Genomic DNA, 12,797 nt, shown 5'->3' on the forward strand with positions numbered 1-12,797 from the left:
TCGGCATACATTAGCATGGGGCTCAAGATCCTTGGGCAACTGCCCAGCATGCCCATGGTTAAGATTGCACTATTTATTTATTATTTATTTATTTACAACATTTATACCCCGCCCTTCTCACCCGAGGGGACTCAAGGCGGCTTACAAAGATTGGCAAAATTTAATGCCCAAATTGCAATTATAAAAACAAAACAATATAAACAGATCTGTTAATAACATTGTTAAAACACATTATAAAAACCTTAAAAACATATATATAATTAATTCCATTCATCCAAGATCCTCATGCTTCATCCTTAAATCAGGCCATGTCAACTTTGTCATTTACTCATCAAAAGCTTGGGCACATAACCATGTTTTCACGGCCCTTCTGAATCCCAGCAGGGTAGGAGCCTGTCGGATACTAGATTTTGTGAAAGAAAAAGTAGGATCTTGACCTGAAGGTTTTGCATACCATATTAAAACCAAAGATTTGATGAAACCAACTATTTTCTGTTTCTTACCTGCAAAACAACTTTCAGTGAGAAATGTGTAGATTATGATTGAGACCTACATTAGTGTATAGTTCTGTATGCACAGTTCAGCATCCTACTACCCAGAAACTATCACACTGGCCTGGGGAGGGAGGGTGCTACTGCTATCATATCATTGGAGAAGGGAAGATGGGAAAGGTGATTCAGAGCATAGAGAAGCAACTGGTTTCACTTCAGTTGTGGGAAAAGGAAATGTAGATGGTTTCTCAAATAGTGTCTGTACCTTTCCTGTCCCCCATGAGATCAGAACATTTGGATCTTCATAGTCTGAATTGTCTCCCACTCTTTCCCATTCCCACTGGAAAACTGCTGCAGCAGCAGCAACCCATCCCAGGGCCTAACGGCTTTCAGGCAGTAAGGTGCTTTTGGATAGATTACAAGGGAAAAATAGGACTAACATATGAAAAAGATGCACTTTCGGTAACAGGTGCTAATATAATAATTACAACTTTATTCTTATACTCTGTCACCATCTCCCAAACAGGACTTGAGGTGGCTTAAAACATAAGAATATAAAACAGCAGTGTAATCAGTACTCAGCAAAACCAGTTGCCGTAGTACAATGGATGCGATCAGGATATACGCTCTGGTTACATCCCGTTTGGACTACTGCAACATGCTCTACATGGGGCTGCCTTTGAAGACGGCCCAGAAGCTCCAACTAGTACAACGGGCGGCAGCCAGATTAATAACCGGAGCGGCTTACAGGGAGGGCACTACTCCCTTGTTAAGCCAGCTCCACTGCTGCCAATATGCTATCAAGCCCAATTCAAAGTGCTGGTTTGACCTACAAAGCCCTAAACAGTTCTGGCCCATCTTACCTGTCCAAACGTATCTCCCCCTATGAGCCTTCTAGAACTCTTAGATCATCGGGGGAGGCCCTGCTCTCAGTCCCACCAGCCTCGCAGGTATGGTTGGTGGAAACGAGGGACAGGGCCTTCTTGGTGGTGGCTCCTCGGCTGTGGATCACCCTCCCCAGCAACATACGGCAGATACCAACTCTCCTAGGCTTCAGGAAAGCCTTAAAGACATGGTTGTGCACACAAGCTTTTAATGAATGAGAACATGGACTTTACATGACCTGTACCAAGAGTTATGTTGAGGATTCTGGATGAATGGATTTTAATCTTAGTTATGTTTAAAATTTTATATAATGTGATTTTATTTTGTAATGGTATCTGTTTTTATATGAATTATTGTTTTGTACACTGTTTTTAGGCATTGAATTTTTGCCTATTTATTGTAAGCCGCCTTGAGTCCCCCTGGGGAGAAAGGCGAGGTAAAAATGATGTAAATAAATAAATAAACAAGGGCCGAGCATGGGGTAGTGCAAGCAGCATAAAATAGGGCCGGGTTTTGGATAAAGTGAAGAGAGCAGCACATTCTTGTGGAGCCTAGGGACTGGGCATTTGTGACTAGGGACTAAGTGTTGTCAAAAGCAAGCTGAAACATCCAAGTTTTCAGATCCCTACAAAAGGTGGACAATGTTTGGGCTTGTCTAATTTCCTGTGGGAGGGAGTTCCAAAGCCAAGCAGCCACCACCGAGAAGGCCCTCTCTCTCATCCCCACCAACAGATCTTAGAGCCCAAGCCGGTTCATAGGAGGAGATGAAGTAGTTGTGTTTATATGCTAGTAAACCTTTTCATTATTCACATGATTTGCACAGAATTAAAAGGTTGCAACCTGGCTTTGAATATGGAAACCTTAAGATAAGAGAGAGAGAAGTTTGTAGTATCTAGTAAGGGTATGGAAGAAGTAGGAGAAGGGAAGGCTGAGCAAATGCTGAAGTATAAAGAGGTTGAGATCCTCCAAAGGGGAGTGAGAGAGAAGAGCAAGTAGAAAGAAAGCAGGAAAAGCCATATTTGATTGGGGGGGGGGGGGTGTGCTAAAGTGTTTCTAATCCCTGAAAAGTTGATAGAGGCTGAATGAGAGTCAAGAAAAACAAACATCAGCAAGAAACACAAATCATGTTTTTTGGCCAAAAGAGAGAAATAGCAGGGCAGTCAGGTGGTCTATAATAGGTTTTGAACTCAACAGAAATCGATTTTTAATTACTAAATCTATTGCTTGATCTATTATAAACATTGTGTAATAATTTGAGCACTGCACTACAACTCTGGAGACCAAGTGAGACTCCCCCTCCCTCAGTCTTAGAAGAAGGCAATGACAACTCCCTTCTGAATAAATTGTGTCATGAAAAAACTGTGATTAGTTTACCTTAGGGTTGACATAAGTTGGAGATGACTTGAAGTCATACAACAGCATTTATTGATGATTCATTTATTGATCAACAGAAACAGATAATGCATTCCTGTGTCCTTGTGTGAGTTGGTAGCAATATTTTTAAATCAAGTTGATAGCAAATCAGTTATCTGCATGGGGGAAGCTATGTTACAATCTAATATTGCCGACAAAGTCACCCCTTAATATCCTTGAGTAAGAAAACTATAAAATTCATGGGTCACCATAAATCGACAGGCAACGCACATTGCCTTTTCTAGTTATTTAGCAAATAAAGAGAGTTATCTGTTAGAATTATGTCTGCTTTACTCCCACAGCTATCAAGTCCTATATAGATGAAAATACATATAGTTTACAAATTCAAGTAAAGAAACATAATATTGTGAAAAAGGAATATATTAGCATATGAGGAGGAAATATCTAATACAGATCCAATAGGTTACTTCAGTGTTTTTGAAGACTTCAATCCAAATTTGTTATATTAATAACAAGATGTTGGACAACTAGTTTTATTGCTAGTAAGGCATTTGAACTTTTCTAAGCTCCAATTGATAATGAAAACATAGTCCCTATGTCTGACAAAAATAATAGATATCACATTAGCGATGTATTTAAGGAGGCAATTTGTGTGAAAAAGTACGAATATATCTTTGGCAGGCATGATAATTGTTGAGAAAACAGCAGATAGGGAAAATTTTCCCTCTTAGTACAGTCATGAGGAAAGGTCCTCCCTAAAATTGCACTTTGCATTGGCAGAAAATTCCCCATTATCCCTATATGGTTCCAACAGATTCTGGGATATTATCTGAAAAACAGCTGCATGGACAAACTGTCAGTGATCTTTAACTCACATTACTTGGCAAGATAAGAGATTACAGCATTTTAAGAGGTCGCTAAAGTATAAAAAATGAAATGCCTTCTTGGTAATCACATTATAAAAAATGTTCCACCTCTAGTTGTACTGCTCACCTCTAGCTTATGAGGTATAATCCTATCTGATCCCTTGTTCCTACCCATGTAAAGGAAGGCAAACCAGATCAATAATACAGTCGAGCAGGGCACTCTGTGCACAATGGCATTCATTTCAGAAATACATTGTTAAAATATATCAGTAGCATACAAGCACAGATTTTTGCTTTCTTTTCTGTCTCTGAGATACAATGTGATCACAACAATATACAAGGGTTTATCTCCAGGAGCCGCTGGTGGTGCAGTGGGTTAAACCCTTGTGCCGGCAGGACTGATGACTTCAAGGTTCGGTTGCTGACCTGAAGGTTGCCGGTTCGAATCCAACCCAGGGAGAGCGCAGATGAGCTCCCTCTATCAGCTCCAGCTTCTTGCGTGGACATGAGAGAAGCCTCCCACAAGGATGGTAAAAACATAAAATATCTGGGCCTTCCCTGGGCAACGTCCTTGCAAACGGCCAATTCTCTCACACCAGAAGCAACTTGCAGTTTCTCAGGCTGCTCCTGACACAAAAATAAAAATTAAAAAAATCTACAAATATATAAGTTCCTATTGACTTGTCATTTTTAGTGTTGAAGTGAATGGAATGCATTGTCATTTATATTTCTATGCTATAATGAACCCTTCCTTTTTCCAAATGCCTAGCTGGAATAAGGAAGTGATAAGGTAAAATGATATTAAAGAACAGATGAATTATTCTGAACTTTAATTGTGTTGGTGACGGGAATTATATCCTACCTAAACTGTACCTGAATTCAATTTCAGGGAAATGTCTAGGAGTTTCGTTTCAGTGGTCAGCTAGGCCAAATGTTTAGACCAAAAGACCAATGGATAGGAAACATCCTGAACCTGTAAGATGATTTTTCAGTCTGTAGAGGCACAAGAAAGGCGTTGAAATAGTTGCGCTCAGCAAAAATGATTCAATGATGCTTCTGAAATTAGTGTTTCTTGGATGTTTTGTGGCCAGAGGCTATTTCCTGAAACACTCTCTCCTTCCTGTGCCCTACGGTTTGAGTTTTCCATAAAAATGGAAATTTTCAATTTGGAAGCTGTTAGAAATGCTAATGCTCCTTACTCATACTGCACTGTATTTGGCTCCAACCATTTTGAAAGGGTTTAGTAAATGTTCATTGCTGTTCCCCCCTTCCCCCAAAATTTTGGAGTCTCAGTGTTTATAGCCCTTAATTCATCTTCAGACTAAACATCTGCACAGAATGGTAAAAACACAATAAAAGACAGTCTTTGAAGAAGAAAAAAGATCCTTAGGATTGAACTGCTTTTTCTGTCAATTTGTTGTAAAACATGATGTCTTGGTGCTTAATTTGTAAAATCATAACGTAATTTAGGCGTTTCCTTAATCCCTCCTTATTATCCAACATTTTCGCCTATCCAATGTTCAGCCAGCCCGTTTATGTTGAATGAGCAAGATTCTACTGTATACCCTTCAACTGATTCTAAGGACAAGTCACACACTCTTCGGCTCAGAAAACCCTATGATTGGTTTACCTTATAGTTGTCAGAAATAACCTGAAAACCTACCACAACATTCTGTTTAATTTCTCTACCATCCCACCTTTTCAGTTGCTTTTAAAATGTTCAATTTACTTTTTTCTTCTCCCACTTTTCTTGGCCACATGTATTTGGGTTTTCATCTGTGATATGTTTGGAGGATGCGAAAATAGTATATTGTGGTCAGTATGCTTGTATTTTCCTGAAATCTGCTATAGGAGAAATGAAAGTTTGACCTAAGCATAATGGCAGTGATAACGGCAGTAGTTGGATCTCATGGTCAGCCATATATAGATGTTAAATGTAATGAAATACTGTATATTGAATGTAATGAAATACTGCTGAACTTACAGACCTAAAGGTCCCAGGTTCAAACCCGGGGAGCAGAGTGAGCGCCCACTGTTAGCTCCAGCTTTTGCCAACCTAGCAGTTCGAAAACATGCAAATGTGAGTAGATCAATAGGTACCATTCCAGCGGGAAGGTAACGGCATTCCATGCAGTCATGCCGGCCACATGACCTTGGAGGTGTCTACGGACAACACCGGCTCTTCGGCTTAGAAATGGAGATGAGCACGAACCCCCATGTCAGGGGAAACCTTTACCTTTACCTTACTGTACAGGGAAATAGAGAGAAAGGACCACCTATAACTTGTAAGCCTAATTATAATGGTTAGACTTTGAAATATCACAAATCTGTGTTGTTTATCATTCTGTTACAATATAGTCATGTAAATATTTGAAGTACTGGCAGAAATAAAGGCACTGTCTTAATATCAATGATCAATATGACCAGGATCCAATTTAGAACCTAAGCTGGATCCCATTTCTCACTTATTCCAGCAGAAACAGTGTTACCTTTCATGCTAAAAACCTGATATAGTGTCCTAGGAAAGTCTCAGGAGAGAAAGGATAGTCAATTCTGATGGAAGCAGTAGAATGCAGCATGAGTATCCAATCAGATACACACCTGGTTTTTAACTGGAGGGGAAAAAACTCCACACATTATTAACATTATAATATACAGTAGAGTCTCACTAATCCAAGCCTCACTTATCCAAGCCTCTGGATAATCCAAGCCATTTTTGTAGTCAATGTTTCCAATAAATCGTGATATTTTGGTGCTAAATTCATAAATACAGTAATTACAACATAACATTACTGCGTATTGAACTACTTTTTCTGTCAAATTTGTTGTATAACATGAAGTTTTGGTGCTTAATTTGTAAAATCATAACCTAATTTGATGCTTAATAAGCTTTTCCTTGATCAGTCCTTATAATCCAAGATATTTGCTTATCCAAGCTTCTGCCGGCCCGTTTAGCTTGGATTAGTGAGACTCTACTGTATTTTGAAAATGGCAAATCATAAGCCCATTTCAGAAAGTTGAAACTGTAGTGGTCAGAACCTCTTGGAGAAATTTCACTAATTTTTCTCCATTTTGAAGGAATCTACTGGCAACACCAAAGGAGATTAGATAAAGCATGATGGAATAATGATCGTTGTTTAGTTTTGGAATGATAAAAGTAGCAACAATGGAATGTTCTTATATAGTTTTCTGTTGTTTAAACCTTGCTTGAAAGTTTTAATCATGCTGTTACCTTTTGTTCTGTTGTCTTTTCATGATGGTTTTTATTCTTCTTATCTGTCTCTGTGAGCTGCAATGTGGTTATATTTTGGATACACAGGCAATGTCTAAATATTTTAAAGAAATGAATAGATGGAACAGTTAATACTTTGATCACTGAATCTGAGCTTAATAAGGTTTCCAGACACCAAAGATAAAGAAAAAGACAGAAAAAGATGAAAAAGGAAGACATAAATGAGAAATACAATTGAGCAGACAGAATTTTCCCACTGTTAGCAAAGGAATTATTTGTGCTTCCAGCTCTTGGCTTCCATACCTGCCTGTGGGATCTCGTTGCACCTACGGTTCACTGGATTGGTGGTCTAAGTTTATTTTACAAAGAAGAAAAGATGTGTAGATAAGAGAAAGAAAGTGAAAACCATTTTTAAAAGTTGGGTAATTGTAAAAAGAAACTTGAGAAAGTTAGCCATAAGGGAATAAGAAAATGGGGGGAAATAAAGGAGGAAAAGCTTTCAGCCTTGATGATTTTTTTTTGTTTTATTTTTGCTACATTTATTGTATCCTTCTGGCAGATGTCCTATACTTCTATAAAACCACATAGCAGCTTATTTACTGCTCAAAGAATTCAAGGTGAGCTTCAGACAGAAAGACTAGTGTAATACTAATACAGTGTCTTAGATAATTCAGTGTGTTGAATATTTGAAACATTCCCCCGTATTTCTTAACCGAGGATGTTTTGTAATTGAAGGGGAAGAGGCACTAATATGACATCTTCTTTCTTGTGTGATATTATTGGGGTATGACTGACCTCATCAACAATTGAAAATATTGTACCTTCTTTCTTGATCCTACAGTTGCCTTCTTTCTTTATGACATAGCAGTACATCCCACTTTTATTTTTTGTGGCAAAATCATATTTTGTTAATCCGATTATGTAATTAACTGCCCACCTCCATTCTTCTGAAAGTGTCAAGCCAAATGAAAGTGGAGTGAAAATGTGGACAGAACCTCTTGCATATAATTCAATTAATATTTCCATAGCTAATAGGGGGTATCAGTGTTAAAATTTTATGTATATGTCTAATTGGTATGGTTTTATGCATAGAAATATGCACAAACTAAATAAAATTATACAAAAGATTCATTAAATTCAAATAAATCAAAGTCATATTGGTCAAATGCACATGACTGGGTCAATCCTGGCTTCCAATGCCTTCTAATGATGTTTTTCATCAATGTTAAATATGATTATAATTGAGCACATATAATAATGGTAAATTGCAAAGCCAGGCCAAAATGATTCCATTGCACTGGTCAATATGTCACGAAACCTATTCCAAGCACCTACAGTAAAACCCTGCTCATCCGAGCCCCGCTTGTCCGAGCCTCCGTGCAATCCGAGTAGGTGAATGGGGAGGACCGCAAAGGCCCTCCCCCTTCACCTGCTCGCTGGCGTGTGTGTTGCTAGGTAGATAGCAAGCTACCTAGCAACATGCACGGGGTGCTCGCCCCTTGGGAGGTGCCCCCTGCGTGTTGCTAGGAAGATAGCAAGCCACCTAGCAAAATGCAGGGGGCACCTCCCAAGGGGCGAGCGCCCCCTGCGTGTTGCTAGGTAGCTTACTATCTACCTAGCAAGACGCACGGCTGGCTCCTTCGCCATGCCGGGCGCCGGTGCTGACGAAGGAGCCGAGGCACGGGCGGGCGGCTTCCGTTGGGACGCAGGCTGGATTTGGAGGTGTTTGCAGCTCCTCCGGATTCAGCCTGTGTCCCAAGGGAGAGGCGTCCCTTCTATTGGGACACAGGCTGGATTCAGAGGTGCTTGCAGCTCCTCCGGATTCAGCCTGCGCTCCAAGGGAGAGGCATCCCTTCTATTGGGATGCAGGCTGGATTCGGAGGTGCATGCAGCTCCTCCGGATTCAGCCTGCGTTCCAACGGAGAGGCATCCCTTCTATTGGGACGCAGGCTGGATTCGGAGGTGCTTGCAGCTCCTCCGGATTCATCCTGCGTCCCAAGGGAGAGGCGTCCCTTCCATTGGGACGCAGGCTGGATTCGGAGGTGCTTGCAGCTCCTCCGGATTCAGCCTGTGTCCCAAGGGAGAGGGGTCTCTTCCATTGGGATGCAGGCTGGATTCAGAGGTGCTTGCAGCTCCTCCGGATTCAGCCTGCGTCCCAACAGAGAGACGTCCCTTCCATTGGGACGCAGGCTGGATTCGGAGGTGCTTGCAGCTCCTCCGGATTCAGCCTGCATCCCAACGGAGAGATGTCCCTTCCATTGGGATGCAGGCTGGATTCGGAGGTGCTTGCAGCTCCTCCGGATTCAGCCTGCGTCCCAAGGGAGAGGCATCCCTTCTATTGGGATGCAGGCTGGATTCGGAGGTGCATGCAGCTCCTCCGGATTCAACCTGCATTCCAACGGAGAGGCATCCCTTCTATTGGGACGCAGGCTGGATTCGGAGGTGCTTGCAGCTCCTCCGGATTCATCCTGCGTCCCAAGGGAGAGGCGTCCCTTCCATTGGGACGCAGGCTGGATTCGGAGGTGCTTGCAGCTCCTCTGGATTCAGCCTGTGTCCCAAGGGAGAGGGGTCTCTTCCATTGGGATGCAGGCTGGATTCGGAGGTGCTTGCAGCTCCTCCGGATTCAGCCTGCGTCCCAACAGAGAGACGTCCCTTCCATTGGGACGCAGGCTGGATTCGGAGGTGCTTGCAGCTCCTCCGGATTCAGCCTGCGTCCCAAGGGAGAGGCGTCCCTTCCATTGGGACGCAGGCTGGGTTCAGAGGTGCTTGCAACTCCTCCAGATTCATTCTGCATCCCAACAGAGAGGTGTCCCTTCCATTGGGACGCAGGCTGGGTTCGGAGGTGCTTGCAACTCCTCCAGATTCAGCCTGCGTCCCAAGGGAGAGGTGTCCCTTCCATTGGGATGCAGCCTGGATTCGGAGGAGCTTGCAGCTCCTCTGGATCCAAACTGCGGTCGAACTGAAAGGAAGCCTGATAATCTGAGTGATCCGGGTTAACCGAGCTGAGGTCCACCCATTTAACTCGGACTACCGGGGTTCTACTGTATATGGTACTACCATTTTTTAAAAAAAAATTTAAGGTGTAGTTATCTACTGAAAAATTCCCACTCTGCCTCTCATTCATTGACTGTTATGTGAAATTAAACAGGCAAAATTTTCATTGTTCCTCTATCCAATGCCATAAGAAAAGGGGCAGGTGGTTGGATCAGAATTGTCCATAAGCAATATCACCTGGAGGTAATGTATCGGGCCACACAAAACTGACACTGAAAGTAGGTATTAATGCTAGAGGCATAAGAACTGGGAGAAAATGCACAAGGCATTGACAAAAAATACCAGAGACAGATTTGCTTTTGTAATTAACTGCCCCTAAACTCTGGAGCTGTGGAACATGAATGAAGAAGTCACTCTAAGCTACAGATGAGGAATGGTCACATTGGTGCTAATGGGAGCCTTGATGGGTTTAAGGTTGCCTTATTGAGTGATTTTAGCTCCACAGGTTCAGAAGCTTAGTGGTCAAGCTCCCCAAATAACTGAATAAGACCCAGGTGGGGTAATTCTTATCCTTTGACCAAAAGGGAATGTCAACTCAGAGAAGGGTGTAAGCATAAATGAATGCAGTTGGACAAAAGATAAGCTCTTCATAAGCCTGTTATGTGTCTTGTGTGTCTCTCAGGACATTGTGAAGGGATTATGGTAACTAAATGTTTGGACATTTAATAGTGCTTGCTTAGGCAACAGTTAAGTAAGTTCATTGAAGGGTTGTCTGAAACTAGGGGAAAGGCCATTGCAGGTTCTCTTGTTGATTCCTATGGAGACACGGATTTTGGAATTCACCTTTTGGTGGCTGGTTTTTAACAAGTCTGATGGAAAGAGAGGAAAGCTGAAGGTAACCACGGGGTTGATGGACAACTTTGGTGTATTGCTGATTTAATGTGTTGAAAAAAGGCTTTTCTCTAAACAAAAATTACATCTCTAGTTCCTCAGGGAATGGGCTGGGAAGGATAATCATGATCACCAACATCTAACAGTACAATATCTGGATCTTATAGCAGAAAAGAGGTTTTCAGAGTAAGTATCTGTGGTTCCACCCATGATTTCTAAAACATCTGCTATTTGAGATAAGGGATTGTGTAATATCACAAAAAATAAGAGAAGAAAAGTTGTGTTGAATTACTGTAAGTAGTACAAACTTAAGCCAAGACATACATATTGTGCCTCATATATACTGTCACAGTATAGCCTAGAGTTATCCACACATAACTCACTGAATTGATTTACTTTAGGCACTAGATGTGCGTGAAATGTCAGCCTTTGCACTAGCTGAGATCCTTTTTTAGCAGCACAATTAATGTCATATTTGGAAGGCTTTCCTTTTCTTATCAATTAAGTGTTAGATCTCATTGTCATTCTCATCAAACCAGTATTGGTGTTTCTTAGTTTAATATCCAATGGTTTCTTCACAGGCTGTAATTATAGAGGTCATCATTTTATTCCAGTGTTCATCAATGTTTTTAGGGTTTTCCATGGGTAAGTGATCCTTAAGAGTTGTTCGGAGAAGGGATAGTTTAGAGGGCACTTGGGTGTTCATTTTATACCTTAGCAACATTTTATACCTTGGCCATTGTGGATTCAGTTAGTTGGTGGTCTCTTCAGCAGTCATCAGCACTTTTCATGGCTCTACATCATGGTGGTCTCTGGCATGTATACATAGTCTAAGAAGTGCCAATGCTTTGACCAGGGATGCTTCCATGATATCTTAAACTTAATCTTGTCATCACCAATACATAAAATAAATCACAGATTTCAAAGAATGTCAATGCATTTTTGGTCACTTTGAAGAAACTCCTTGTTCACTTTGAAGAGCAATGGAATCTCTTCCAAGCAACTGAATCCGTCTTTAACCTGGCAGAATGAAGTACATGCTCCCTTTGTCCGATCCCAAACATATGTCTGATCTTTTGAGCCCCATTCAAATTATGCTTGTTGCAATTTGTCATGTTCCTTTTACCACGCATCATAAATTTGACAAAAGCTCTTAATGTCAAACTTGCCATTCATTCGCATTTTTAAAAATGTTGAATTCACTTGATGAAATGTGCTAATGATATTAAAATGTTTCTGTTTCTAGTCCTATTTTAATGTCTAACAATAAGTCTAATTGGTTGCTGGACTTGCTATCTAAATGCCTAGCTTACTCTCATTTCCCATTCATTTCACTTTCAATCACTGCTTAATTTATCTTGCTAATATAAAATAATTTTCTAGAAATCAATTCAAAGAACAATTGGTATACAGAATATGAATCCGCTGCTCTATTATGTTGGAAATACAATATTTGATTGGTGGAGCAGTTCTAAGGAGGGGGAAGGAAAAACCAGGTGCTGAATATGACACTGGTGGAGTAGATTCAGGTGAATTACAAAAGCACTGTTGAAAACGAAGAAACCTATAGTTCACCTACACTGTAAAATTAATAATGATTGACACCATTTTATCTTCCATTGCTCAATGCTATGAATCAGGGGAGTCATAGGTTGATGAAGCATGAACATAGAATCATAGAATCATAGAATAGTAGAGTTGGAAGAGACCTCATGGGCCATCCAGTCCAACCCCCTGCCAAGAAGCAGGAAATCGCATTCAAAGCACCCCTGACAGATGGCCATCCAGCCTCTGCTTAAAAGCCTCTAAAGAAGGAGCCTCCACCACAGCCCAGGGGGAGAGAGTTCCACTGTCGAACAGCCCTCACAGTGAGGAAGTTCTTCCTGATGTTCAGGTGGAATCTCCTTTCCTGTAGTTTGAAGCCATTGTTCCGTGTCCTAGTCTGCAGGGCAGCAGAAAACAAGCTTGCTCCCTCCTCCCTATGACTTCCCCTCACGTATTTGTACATGGCTATCATGTCTCCTCTCAGCCTTCTCTTTTGCAGGCTAAACATGCCCAGTTCTT

Source organism: Anolis carolinensis, chromosome 5 (assembly GCF_035594765.1).
Source record: "Anolis carolinensis isolate JA03-04 chromosome 5, rAnoCar3.1.pri, whole genome shotgun sequence".
NCBI classification, from domain to species: Eukaryota; Metazoa; Chordata; class Lepidosauria; order Squamata; family Dactyloidae; genus Anolis; species Anolis carolinensis.